This window comes from Gopherus flavomarginatus, chromosome 21, assembly GCF_025201925.1.
Source record: "Gopherus flavomarginatus isolate rGopFla2 chromosome 21, rGopFla2.mat.asm, whole genome shotgun sequence".
Classification (NCBI taxonomy): Eukaryota; Metazoa; Chordata; order Testudines; family Testudinidae; genus Gopherus; species Gopherus flavomarginatus.
Genome location: NC_066637.1, coordinates 23,807,337 through 23,820,440, shown reverse-complemented (window position 1 = coordinate 23,820,440; position 13,104 = coordinate 23,807,337). Strand labels below are relative to the sequence as shown.

Genomic DNA, 13,104 nt, shown 5'->3' with positions numbered 1-13,104 from the left:
TTCAGGGAGCCCTAACTATCCTGTTTGGAATCTTGGTGATTTTTGTATGCTTTCAGTTAATCTCCTGTTGTATCCAGAATTGTGTCACCCAGGTGACTGCCCTAAAACAGAGTGCTAATATGATGATTTTGAATATTGCTGATGAACAAAGAGATAAGGAACAGTTAATTTGTGGAACTCAATAATTGTTGGTCATGGCATGCGCTTGACCAAAAGGACGGATTGTGAAAGTAGAATGAATTATATTGTGAAAATAGAAAGGATTAAAGAAATGCTGTCTGTACCTTTAAGAAAAACTGTTGGAATGCTGCAATCCAGGTGTCAGGAATACAGACATTCACATAGAACAATTGGACCGTTTAAGGGCAATTGGTGAAGTATTAGCCTCAGATCCATAAAGAGTTAGTAAGGAAGTAGGATATGCATGCTGTGCCCCAGGTGAATTTTACAGTTTTGCTTTCTTTATCCCTTTGTCTGATTCCCGCTCTTTTATCTGTATAAATAAGACTGTTTTGGCCTTGCATGGCCACTCACATATTCTGAATGTTATTGGCGAAGAGTGATCTGACAAATTGTGAGTCTTGATTCTAACTTTGACACTGGTAAGGTCCCAAGTGCCCCCTCCGGCATGGCAGCTGAGCGTCTGTGCAGACATCAACCCCCCTGCCAGCCCCAGATCCAGCAGAAGCGCCAGCCCCCCCAGCACCACAGAAGCACTCGAACTCCCTGTGGGAAAATAGTTCCTTGGCGTCCTGCTGCTAGAGTGAGAGCCAGGAGAGAGCAGTGTCTGGCTCACCGTGGGGGAGAGAAGAGACCTGGTGAGTGCGGATCTCCCTCAGTCTCCCTGCAATGCTGGTCAGTTTTATTGTCACTGTCATAGTCAGTGTTTTCCTTCAGGGCCGGCCCTAGAGGGGTCTGGGACACATCCCCCCTTTCGTCCCCAGGCCCCGCCCCCGTCCCCACCCCTTCCCCCAAGTCCCCACCCATCCCATCTCTTCCCACCCTGCAACTTCCTGCCCCATTACTCAACCACCCCCACCTCTTCCCGTCCCTGCTCCTCCCCCTCCCAACCCAGCGGCTCCTGCACCCCACTGAACAGCTGATCACTGGCAAGAGGGAGGTGCTGAGAGGGAAGAGGAGGAGCTTGTCAGCAAGGCCTGTAGTGTGTGTGGGGGAGGGGGGAGGTGGCTGTCAGTGGGCGCCAAGCACCTATTTTTTCTCTGTTGATTCTGCAGCCCCATAGCTCCCATGGAGTCGCTGACTTGGCTTCTTTCGCACTCTAGAGAGAGGAGCAGAACTAGGGCTATGGCTGATCTATGGGGCACCAGGTGACTGCCAGAGGCTTCACGTGCTGAGAGTTTGCCTGACCCCTCAGGGACACAGTGTGAGGTGGTGCCCCAGGGATCTCAATGAAAGGAGCAGAACAGGATTTACTTGGGGTGGGGAGAGAATTGAGAGTGTCTCAGGGGGTTGTACAGAGGTGTTGCCTGGGTGAGAGACTGGCTAAAACACAGGCCTCGCTGTGAGCAGGATTCGCACCTGCACAGGAGAACCCTATTGGAGTTCAACTCCCACATCTTAACCACTCGGCCATCACAGCTGGGAGTGAAAAAAAATGCCCCAATGCCAGAGAAACTGGTAAAGAATCCCAATGCCCAGGCTTGAAGTCATCTGAACTACAGAATTCCCACCGCAAACCTGGCTCCCAAAGCACGGGGGGGATTTGGGGTTTGTTCTCTTTGCTTAGCCATGTGCAGTCGCACAGAGAGTGAGTTTAAAAGTCTCCCCTCCCACAGAGCGGGAATGGGAAATGATTCTCAACTTGAAGCTGATGTAGGGTGACCAGACGTCCCGATTTTATTGGGACTGTCCTGATATTTGCTTGTTTGTCCCGCGTCCCGACCGATGTTTGGTTGGGACCCTGGACAAACAAATAACTTTGTCCTCTTCTCCAGCACACAGGCAGAGTCTGGAGGGATACTTGCCCCCCCCCAACTCCGCCCCCTCATTCCCGCATTAGATCCCTACCCAAATCCCGGCCCTGGCCCTGCCCCCAGCCCCATCCCCTCACTGCCCCATTGGATCCCTCCCCAAATCCTCGCCCTGGCCCTACCTCTTCCCCAAGCACGCGGCATTCTTCCTCCCTCCCAGGTTTGCACACTGGCCATGACCATGGCCGGGAGCGCAGCGCGGAAGCTGCTTCAGCCCTGCAGCCTGTGGGGCAGTGCAGTGGGGCTGGGGGCAGTACGGAGCGGGCAGGGCCCAGGTGGGCGGGGGGCGGAGACACACGTGGGGCGGACACGCTCCTGTCGGGAGCTGCCTGGTTCACCCCTTGCCCGGGAGCTGCAGGAGGGGCCCGGATCATGGCTCGGCTGCAGAGCTTGGAGCCCAAGCTGGGCCCAGGAGTGAGGGGATGGGGTAGCTGGGGGTGCAGCGGGGGTTGGAGCCGAGAGATGGTTGGAGATGGGGCTGTGCCACTACCACTTGGCGGCGGGGGGGCCCTCCAGCTTTTATTTTTGCTCTGCCCCCCTCATTCCGATATATCATCTTTGACATCTGGTCACCCTAGCCTGATATGAAGGGGGATGTCTGGACCAAGGGGCCAGGGACTGCCCTTTGCTAGAGAAACCACTGTCAATTTTTAGCCACTTAGGGCAAGTCAGCAAATAAGAACAACCTCAGGTATCAGTAACTGCTACAGGTTGCAAATTCCTACATGCAGCAGTTTCTGGCACTACACCTGCACAGCTCTGCTCCCCGGCTCTTCTCGGGCTCCTGCTCTCTCCTTAGCTCTACCCCACTCTCGCCCAGGCAGTTCCAGCTCACATGGAGGATGGGACCCCCTGGCCTGGTGACTCTCTCATTACACTGCCTGGCCTGTCGGTGCAGCTAACTTGGAGCTTTGGCCTCTCCCCATTGTCCCTGCGGACTGTCAGTCTCAGGGTCCTGATTTCCCATTGATCCTTCCCCCTTCTATTGGTGCAGGGAACTAGCCAACCAACCCCCCCACACACACACACACTAAGTTTTAGTAAAGGGCCAAGAGCCCCCTTACACAAGCCAGCCCCATGAGGGTCACCGATGTGCAGAGAAGGCAGCACAAGCTGGTCCCATGGTGTAATGGGCAACACTCAGGACTCTGAATCCTGTAATCTGAGTTCAAATCTCAGTGGGACCTTGTGTTGGCTTGTGGTCATAGGCAGCAGGTTATATACATTTGTGGTGCTCGGGCTCCAGGAATATTCAGGGCTGGGGGCCCTGCTCCAGCAATATTTGGAGCTGGGTCTTTTCCCCTGGCCCCTGCCTGCCACCCCTCCCCCTGCTGCGCTGTGTCCCTGCCTGACAAAAAGCAGTGTGTGCCTGTCCCCTGCCTGCTCCTGCTGCTGGAGTAGAGGGATATTGGGCAGAACTGCTGTCTAGTGTCCTAGTGCCCACCCACCACTAATGGCAAGGCAGGCTGCCCTGAGCCTCTGCACCCTGATCCTCTGTCCCAGTCCTGAGCCCCCTCCTGCATCATGAATCCCTCATCCTCAGCCTCTCAGCTCTGCACTCCCTCCCAGAGTCTGCACCTCTCACCCCAGCCTGGAGCCAGCACCCAAAGCCTGCACCCTGCACCCCTCCTGCACCCTAATCCCCATCCCAGGATCTGCACCCCAAACCTCCCCCCCAAGCCCCCTCCCAGAGCCTTAGGCAGGTTGGGGTGGAGGTGGGAGGGGGGAGATTCTGGGCACCACCAATGGCCACAATGGGTTAGGGCTCTAGAACTTGCTACCCTGATAGTTGGGTTTCTTGCTGCTGCACCTGATGTTCACAAGCTTGGCCCTTTTGCTTCCTACCACACTTTTCCTCTGGCTAACATGGTGCTTGAAGAAAGGAGTGGCAGGGCTGGGATTAATAGTCAGGCCTTGGCAGGAGGGAGGAAGAGTCCCAGGCTGGAGCCCCACACACCTTCCCTCCTCCGGGCACCTAGAGCAGAGGCAGCCAGGCTCTGTCTGCTGGATACATCGGCAGAGTAGGTGAATTCATGTAAATACAGTCTGGTCCCAAAGACTCCTCTCAACCCTGGTCATCAGTAGCTGCCAGGGGAGAGCTCATTCACACCTCGCTTACAAATCATCATTTGAAATTCTAAGGTTGGCCAACCCTGCCGAAGCCAATGCACTAACATTGTCAGCAAACACAACAGCTGGGTGAGGAAACCCGGCTTTGTCCAGACTTTTCAAACCTATTTTACTTTCTCAGGTCCAAGTAGTTTTCATACGTTGTATCTGTTTTTAAAGTGTGTGTTAACGTTTCAATTTCCATTCAGATTTGCAACCAATGACAACATTGGCAGCGCTGCATGTAACTACCTGACCACTGAGGGAGGGGGTGTTGGGGAAATTCGGGGAAGGGGGTGTACAGCCCCCTGGCTGGGGGGCATATAGAGAATGCCCAGTTTCACTGAACTGAGTCTCCTACTGCAGCACCTGAGTAGGTTACATCAGAGAGGAGCTGCAGTGTCTAGGCGGTGGGATGCCTGTGCCTTTAAGAGCCCAGCCCTGGGAAGCCCATGCTGAGAGGTGCTGCCTGTGGGAGGGGAAATAAAAAAGCCCTCTGCTCCCCCCACCCATGTTTGCAAACACTGGGGTCTCAGCCCACCGGGATAACTGTTACCCCTCTGTCCCTGCCTGTGCCAGGGTTTAACCCTCTGGCAGTGCCTCCCTCTGGGCTTAACTCTGGCTCCTTCCCCCTTCGCTGACTTTGCCCTTCAGTCCCTCTCCTAACTCTGCCTCCAGCTGCTTGACCCCCCGACCAGTCAATTTCCACCCCCTGCTCAGACCCTGGCCACCCCCTCCTCTGATTTGCCCCCCTTTGTCCCTTTTTAATCCCTGTAAAAAGTAGTCGATGCTGTGTCCCATTCTCTGGAGGGAGGGCTGGGCGCCTGGCCCCTGCCTGCCCAGTGCTCAAAGTGCCCCATGATCTTGTGGATGTTTGCTGAGTGCTGCAGGGTCACCCGAAGGGAGAGAGAGACGCGGTTAGGAGATGATGCAGCCAAGGGTGTCTCACCCAACACTGAGATGCAGCCACCTCTGGGGTGAGTTACACAAGTCAGCAAATGAATTTGGAACAAGAAACGCACTGAAAGGACCGAGGCAGCTGCAGGAGGTGGAGAAAACCAGAAAAAGCAGTATCCCTGGATCCCAGCCCTGCCCCTCCCCCACGCTACCCCCTAACCTCCACTCCCCTCCCACATTTGAGGGGAGAACCCAGGAGTCCTGGTCCCCAGCCTTGCCCACTCCCATATTTTGATATGGCTCCATCCAGCAGCTGCCCCCACAATTGCAGAGCAATGCCATGGGGCACACCGGGGCCTCCCTGTTTGCACAGGATGGGCAATGCCAGTGCCCCATGATGGGGAGAGACCATGCTAACGGAGAAGCAGGCAGCAGACAGCTCCCATGACAGAGAAAGAAACGCTAGGGGGTGTTATGCTGCAAGGAATGAAGGGGGCTGGGAGGGAATGGGAGGATCTTCCCTCACAGCAGGTGCGTCTGTCTCCCTCCCAATTCCTCCCCAGCCCTACCCCAGCCCAGGCTAATCCCGGCCCAGCTACCAGGGTTAAATTTGGCCTGGATTCCCCATCTGCTGGGGGTGGGGCGTGGGGCTGGGAAGCATGAGCCTCTACTTCCCCTTCCCCAGACACAGTTGCATGGGCACAGACAAAAGGAGCCTGCAGCACTGCTGCGTAGAGGAAACTGAGGCACCAGCCAGTGACAGACACATCATGGCTCTCTTCATCCTCATCCTCTTTTCCATATACAATCTGGCCTGGGGAGGGGGGGTAAACTCAGGGCAGTTGCATAGTTAACCTGTGGAACTCCTTGCAAGAGGATGTTGTGAAGGCCAAGACTATAATAGGGTTCAAAAAAGAACTAGATAAGTTTATGGTGGATAGATCCATCAAGGGCTATTAGCCAGGGTGAGCAGGGATGGTGCCTGTAGCCTTTGTTTGCCAGAAGCTGGGAATGGGCAATAGGGGATGGATCACTTGATGATTCCCTGCTCTCTTCATTCCCTCTGGGGAACCTGGCACTGGCCACTGTCAGCAGACAGGAGGATACTGGGCTAGATGGACTTTGCTCTGAACCAGTCTTGCCTCTCTTATGTCTGCCTTGGCGCAGCAGTGACACCTCGTGGTCATTCAGGGTAATGCACAGAAAGTGTTTCTATTGATAGAGCAATGACACCCAGCGGTCAGGTGGTGTAATGCACAGCATGTGTCTGCGCTCTACTAGCAGTGACACCCATGGACCAGTCACGGTAACGCACAGAGTGTGTTTCCCAGCAAACTGGGTAAGGCACAGAGCATGTTTCCCATGGAGCAGCAGTGACACCCAGTGACCAGCAGGGGTGGCATCAGACTCTTCTCCTTTAGTGGGGGACTGAGATGGACTAGACAAAAAAAAATTGGGGGGCTGTTCCCCCCATCACCTGGCCCCACCCTTCATGGGGGCCATGACTCTGCTCCTTCTCAGTTAAAGGCCAGGCTCATCTCCTCTCCCCCGGGCTAGGGTTTACAGCAATACAAACTTTATTAAAATAAAATAGGAAGCAGGGTTAAATCTGTCCAAATTTTAGTACTGAATCCAAGGCTCTCTTAAAGATCCCATCAGTAACCAAAACCTAAATGAAAAATTGAAACCAAAACCAAGGCTTAATTTAAAACCCAAACATTAAGAAAAACTTTGTTTGTAAAAATAAAAACTAACAAATGCTGTAAATTAATTTCAACATTTTATCAAAGAAGTGTGCTACAGCAGAATGATAAAATAACATCAAATAAATAAGCATGATCACTAAAACCTCCTATAAAGGAATTGAATCCTTGAATACTGCTCAAATCTGTAGAAAATATGCAGAACTATGTCAAAACTGGTGTTGCAGGTCAGCCATTGAAATCCAGCAAATGTCAATTAAAAGCTCCATTCCAACTAAAAACACCAAAACAACCCAATAAACCAAAATGGTCACAGCGTGAAACAAACCTACACAGAAGCAAAATTAAACCTGTACCAACACAGGAAAAAACAATGTAAATTTCTAATTCTAACTTCTTGTTTCTCCCAGGAGGAAGGTGTTTTGCAGCCCAGTAACCAGGCTGTCACTGCAGCTTTCCTTTCACTAAATAAGATTTTTACCAAATATAAATTGCCCTCCAATTTCTCTAAGAGAAATTGAAATTGTATCTTTGCACTGATATCCCAAGTGTGCAAGTCCATCCCCTCAGAGCAGCCCCACACCCTGAGGCCAGGGGAGAATCCCAACTGGTTTGTGCATTTGTAACCCTGGGGCCTGAAGCTGATGAGAGAAAGGGAAGTGAGCGATCTTGGAGCTTTCCGATACCACCTGCGGGGAGCACAGGGATTTGACTGAGTGACATCCTGGCTAACTTTCACCTTGTTCTCCACCAGCAGGATCCACTGGAGAGCTCAGGAGTGACTTGACCATGGCAGCACCCTATTTACATATTAAAAGCTGGCATTTTGGGGCCAATGCGGTGAAATGTGAGTACTTTTGGGGTTGGGACCCACATGAGAAGGGATGTGTATAAACTGGAGAGAGTCCAGCAGAGGGCAATAAAAATGATTAGGGGACTGAGACACATGACTTACGAGAAACTACAGGCCATATCCTGTATGTTAAGCTAAGGCAAAGTTAGCATATCTATATTGTGACCTTTTACTCAGAGAGGAAAATCGACCTTTATCATGTTACTTAAATAGATAAGTATCCATGCCTGTCTAAGACCTTTACGTAGACCAATCGACAATGGAGAATGGCATAGGGTTTTTTTCAGTGTTGTACCCACAGATTTAACAGGTACAACACAAGGGAACATGTGCATATGTACATGTCATCAACAAGCACAAACATACTAGCCTATGAAATAAACGTACCCTAATGTTTTGTGGGTGAGGAATGAAATTTAGGCATAGGAGGAAGGATTTCCGGCCCTTGTGCCCTATAAAAGAGGTAACCCACCTCGCTAGAGCACTTTGCTCTATCATTCTGACTTACTTCCTCCACTCTCTCTCTATGTACTGTCAGCAGGCTGTACTTGTTGTTAAACTTTAAGTTTCAACGGAACTAGGCTAAGTTCGGTTTCCCAACGTTTTTAGTCTTTATTAGGTTTTGATTTTAAGTTTAACATATTCAAGTAAACCCTAAGTAACACTAGCTTTTCTAAGCACTGCATCTTTCACTTAAGAATTGAGAAACCTGAACTGCAAGGCTGGTCCTGTGTCTATTACCACCAGGTTATCAAGGAAGGCTGTGAGTATATTAACCAAAACTTTGTTGCATATAATGCCATATGTATCTTTTGAATAGCAGTAATGCAACTATAACTTTGTAACTCAATTAAATTAAATAAAATGTAAGCTAATCAATTAAATTTTCATCAAATTATCCAAATAATATTATTAGTACACCCTAAATCAGGCTACATGGGACAGAGAGTCGGAGTGCAGAGGGATGAAGGCACTGGCTCTGGGGGTGCAGACTCTGGGGTGGGGTTAGAATGAGACATTCAGGGTGCAGTAGAGAACTCAGGGTTAGGATAGAGAATTGGGCTGTGAATGCTCTGGAATGAGGCCAGGAAAGAGAAAATTGAGATGCAAGAAAGAAATCAAGCTAGAGCAAAAAGCAGAGAAGAAATGTGCGATTTGAGCTGCAAAGGAAAAAAAAAACCTCTGCCTGTCCCGTCTCACCAAAGCATCTAAGAACCAGATGAGAGACATCTCTCCCCACTGCAACAACAATTCCAGTTGACCTGGACTGAGAAAGGATATCTTCTCTTTTGCAGCACTAGCAGACCTGGACTGAGTCATGAACACCTCATCCCCTCCCCTGACCCCCTCCAATCTGGTGTTCCTGGCCTGGGACACAGGAGAGGCTCCTCTCTTCTCCATTTGGGACATGGCAGGATGAGAGAAGTGACAGGGCTTTATGGGAAATAATTATTTGCCTGATTCATGTGCAAGTCCTAGTCCTTGTTAACCCAAACAAACCGTTTATCCTGCATGCTGATGCCAGTTTGGAGGGTCTGGGAGCAGTCCCATACCAGGAAGTGGAAGGAAATGTAAATCTGTAGGCTTTGCCAGCTGAGGACTGTCTGATAGCGAAACTCACTATCCCATCCACCAGCAGCAGTTCTTGGTCTTGAAATGGGCCATCACTGAGAAATTTGGAGACTACTTGTGTGATGCTCAGTTTCAGGTGTGGACAGAGAACAATCCACTGACTTATGTGTTAACAAGGGCTAAGCTGGATGCTACAAGGCAGAGATGGGTGGCTACTTTTGCTAGCCATAACTTCGCATTCAATACCAATGAGTTGGTATAATAGGGAATGTGATTTATCAGGACCACCAATTCTTGGCTGCGGGGAGGATGTAAGCTGGGTGAGAATGAACTCTACCCTGACATCTGTTGGTGATCTGTTGTAAAGGCCTTGTGTTGCTGATGTGCATGGTCACACCCACCCCGCATTGCATGATGGGGGTGCTTATACAAAGGGTCATTTTGGCTGCTATAGGATCCCCAATCTCTTTCTTATTAGGGCAGGGGTAATAAAGTGCAGTTATTCCGGTGATATAAATCAAGGACAGTAGAACGGTACTTAGCAGTTCATGATTTCGGGACTCACTCAAACCTACATGAATCTCGTTAGGCAAGGGACATGGGTTCCAAAGCATAGTGAAATAAAAAAGATTGAAAAGAAATGTTGTATTTAGGATTATGGTTTTTTTGTTAAAGTTTTAAATGCAAACTTTAAGTTCATGTATCTCTCTAGTTTAAAACTAGAGTTTTTATAGTTGTACTACATATTTGCGTCTATGCTATAAATAAAAAGTCATTAAGGGCTAAATGCTTTTTTGAGACATACATAAGCTGCTAGTTTTGGATCTCATTTTCTCACTGAAAGTTGTAAACAACTTCATAGTTGGGTAAAATGCTCCTTAAGGCTCAGACAGCAAGGAAATTTTGCAGATTGCAACCTGGGATATCAGCTGTGGGACACAACTTTTGTGACACACTAATTACCTCTGCAAACAAATTCTTAGTCACAGGACAGCAGGCAGGTTTATGCAAATTCTGGACTCTGGCACCAGAGCTGGGGTTGGCAGTGGGGGGGCCCAACTTTTGTGGCACATGCAACACCTCTGCAACACCAACCTTTGCTACCTCACTCCATAACACCACACACACAGCAACCTGTTACCTCTCAGGAATCAAAACATACCCTGAAAGAGATCGAATGGCATAAGCTTAAGGCAAACGACTGCAACACTAACAACAACTCAAAGAGATTAAAAAATGCCTCTGCCTTTACACACCAGCAACAGCAACAAGGAAACCAGCAACCACAAGCACAGGCCAGCAAAAACCAAACAAACATCCATTTTTACCTCAACAAACTTTGGGTCTTTGGAACCCAGACCCCTTAATGGGTGAGTACTTTTCAGGCGAGGGTGAAGCTTTCAGGCCTCAAATGCCAGGTACAGTTACTCTCTCCTTGATCCAGAATGAACAGGAAAATACACTGCATTACTTCTGCCCCAATAACAAGGAGACTGGGGATCCCACAGCAGCTGAAATGACCATTTGGACAAGCACTCCCATCATGCAATCTGGGGTGGGTGGAACCATGCAAATGACATCAGCCTCAAAAGGCCTTTACAACAGATCACCAACAGATGGCAGGGTAGAGTTCATAGCGACCCTGCTTAAACTAGATTGTGGAAAAGATTAAAAAACACTGAACGTTCAAACTCACCAAATGCGGGTCAATCCATCCTCATCGTCCTATCCGCTCATTATACTCCACACCTGAACTTAGCCCTCACATGGACAACACACCCTCCTAACTCAGTGTCTGTACGGTTAACCTTTTATCCCCAGTCGGGGCTATTGCACATTATGTATTCCTTATGCCACCCGATCTTAAACTGAACTTCGCACCCCCTGGGTAATCTGTACGTTGTTCCCTGATCATCAGAAACTTCTGCGCCTAAACACTGTACTGTACCCTTTTTTTTTCCTTTGAACGTCATCTTAATAAAATGTTGACATTTGTTCGAGATCCTGGCTCCTCTTCCTTTGCAAGGCATGTGCGTTTGCTCCAGGTTTTTAGTCTGCTAAGACAGCGAGGGGGGCCGATTGAGCCAGAGGCGCTTGCCTGCTGCAGACACGGATCCAAGGCTGAACCTCGTCCCCCACCAGCTGAAGGCTGAACTGAAAACAGTTTAAGAAGTGCTCCTGTCTCCGGCACTCAGCTACCCAGCTCCCAGTGGGGTCCAAACCCCAAAGAGATCCCTTTTACCCTGCAGACGCTGTAAAATCCTGTGACCAGGGCAGCTGCATAGCAGCCTGCGCATCTGCCTGCCAGCGCGAGAGTGCGTAAGGCACTAATCCAGATAGTGCCAGCTGGGTGGCAGGGTTGTAAAGAGCCAGCAGAGTGCCGCAGTGGAAGCGTGCTGGCCCCCATAACCCAGAGGTTGATGGATCGAAACCATCCTCTGCTATGTGTGTGTTTGTTTCTTTTCCCTCTGGGCCTTCCAGCAAGGCGGTGACCAGCAGAGCGGCAAGAGGTGGCTGAGGCGGCGGCCTGCCAGGGAGCTCCCTGGCACCTCTGGCTGCCTGGGCTGAAGGCAAGAGGGAGGTCTGGGTGTGGCAAGGGCCTCCTGTCCCAGAATGAGGCTGCAGTGCTTCCTGGTCCCCTTTTCCCACCCACCCTGGTGGGCTGCGGGAGAACACGAGGGAGGCTCTCGGGGCGCTAGGCAGTGCTGTGTGTCTGTCAGGGGAAAGAGCTGAGGCTACCGACTCGACCTGCCATCGGCTCGTGTGGCTCTGCGTGCCGTCAGCCGGGGCGGGCCAGGCTGTGCACGTGACTCAGGCTTGGGCAGCATGGCTGCTCTTTCCTGACGAGGCATGAGGCAGGCCAAGAGCTTTGCACAGCCTACAGGAAAGTGGGAGGGAGGCATCTTTGAGCAGGCATGTCTGGTCCCCTTCTCCCTTGCCGCTTTGGCGGAGGCGGGAAGGCAGCAAAATGTTCCCCGGCTGAAAGATTTTGTGCTCGGCCTCGAGGATTAAGCCTGAGCCTCCGGCACCGCTGCTGGGAAATGGGTTTCTGAATGGCATCCAGCATGCCTTTGGGCCACCAGCTGAAAGCACTGAGGCCAAGAGGCAGGCAAAATAAGACTTTGGAGGCTCCGGGGAAGCAAGGAAGTAGCACGGGGTCATCGCCATCCCTGGGTGGGCTTGAACCACCATCCTTTCGGTTAACAGCCGAATGCGCTGACCCATTGCGCCACAGAGACATGGATGGGCAAGGCTGTATGGAGCACAAAAGTTGGGAATCAGCTCAGGCTACGTCTACACTACAGCATAAAATCGAAATTACTAAAACCGGTTTTATAAAACTGATATTATAAAATCGATTTTATGCGTCCACACTAGGGCACATTAATTCGGTGGTGTGCGTCCATGGTCGTAGTCTACCATCGATTTCCGAAGCAGTGCATTCTGGGTAGCTACATTGAAGGAATGAGACCAATAACTTCGATTTCCGTCCACACTAAACCTAAATCGATATAGTAATATCGATTTTAGGGTTACTCCTCTCGTTGGGGAGGAGTACAGAAATCGATTTTAAGAGCCCTTAAAATCGATTTAAAGTGCCTTGTAGTGTGGACGGGTACAGAGTTAAATCGATTTAACTGTGTAGTGTGGACCAGGCCTCAGGTACGCTCTAGCATATGCATGCAGCTCTTAGACAAGCAACAGCAAGGAACTGGACTGGCATGCAGTGAAAGTTCTGTGGGAAGGAACTGAAAGAAACACGGGGGCTGCGGTTCAGCGCTTGCATACACTTTCTTTGGCCTGTTTTACTGGAAGAGTTAGCAGGGCAAAATTCTTAGTCCACAGGTCAGCGGGTGGGTTTAGGCAAATTCTGGCCTCTGGGACCAGAGATGAGGTGGAGGAGGGGAGCCAGGCCCCCACAACTTTTGTGGCACATGCACCACCTCTGCAATCAACCTTTGCTACCTCACTCCCTAGC

At 50.5% G+C, this 13,104-nt stretch overlaps 2 non-coding genes across 2 annotated transcripts; one reads left to right on the top strand and one right to left on the bottom strand.

Annotated features, from left to right (window-relative positions):
* Positions 1–3,106: 3,106 nt before the first annotated feature.
* TRNAQ-CUG (transfer RNA glutamine (anticodon CUG)) lies at positions 3,107–3,178 on the top strand. The gene has a single exon. It is a non-coding gene; the product is annotated as a tRNA-Gln (tRNA).
* Positions 3,179–12,290: 9,112 nt separating this feature from the next.
* TRNAN-GUU (transfer RNA asparagine (anticodon GUU)) lies at positions 12,291–12,364 on the bottom strand. Its single transcript has one exon. It is a non-coding gene; the product is annotated as a tRNA-Asn (tRNA).
* Positions 12,365–13,104: the final 740 nt, after the last annotated feature.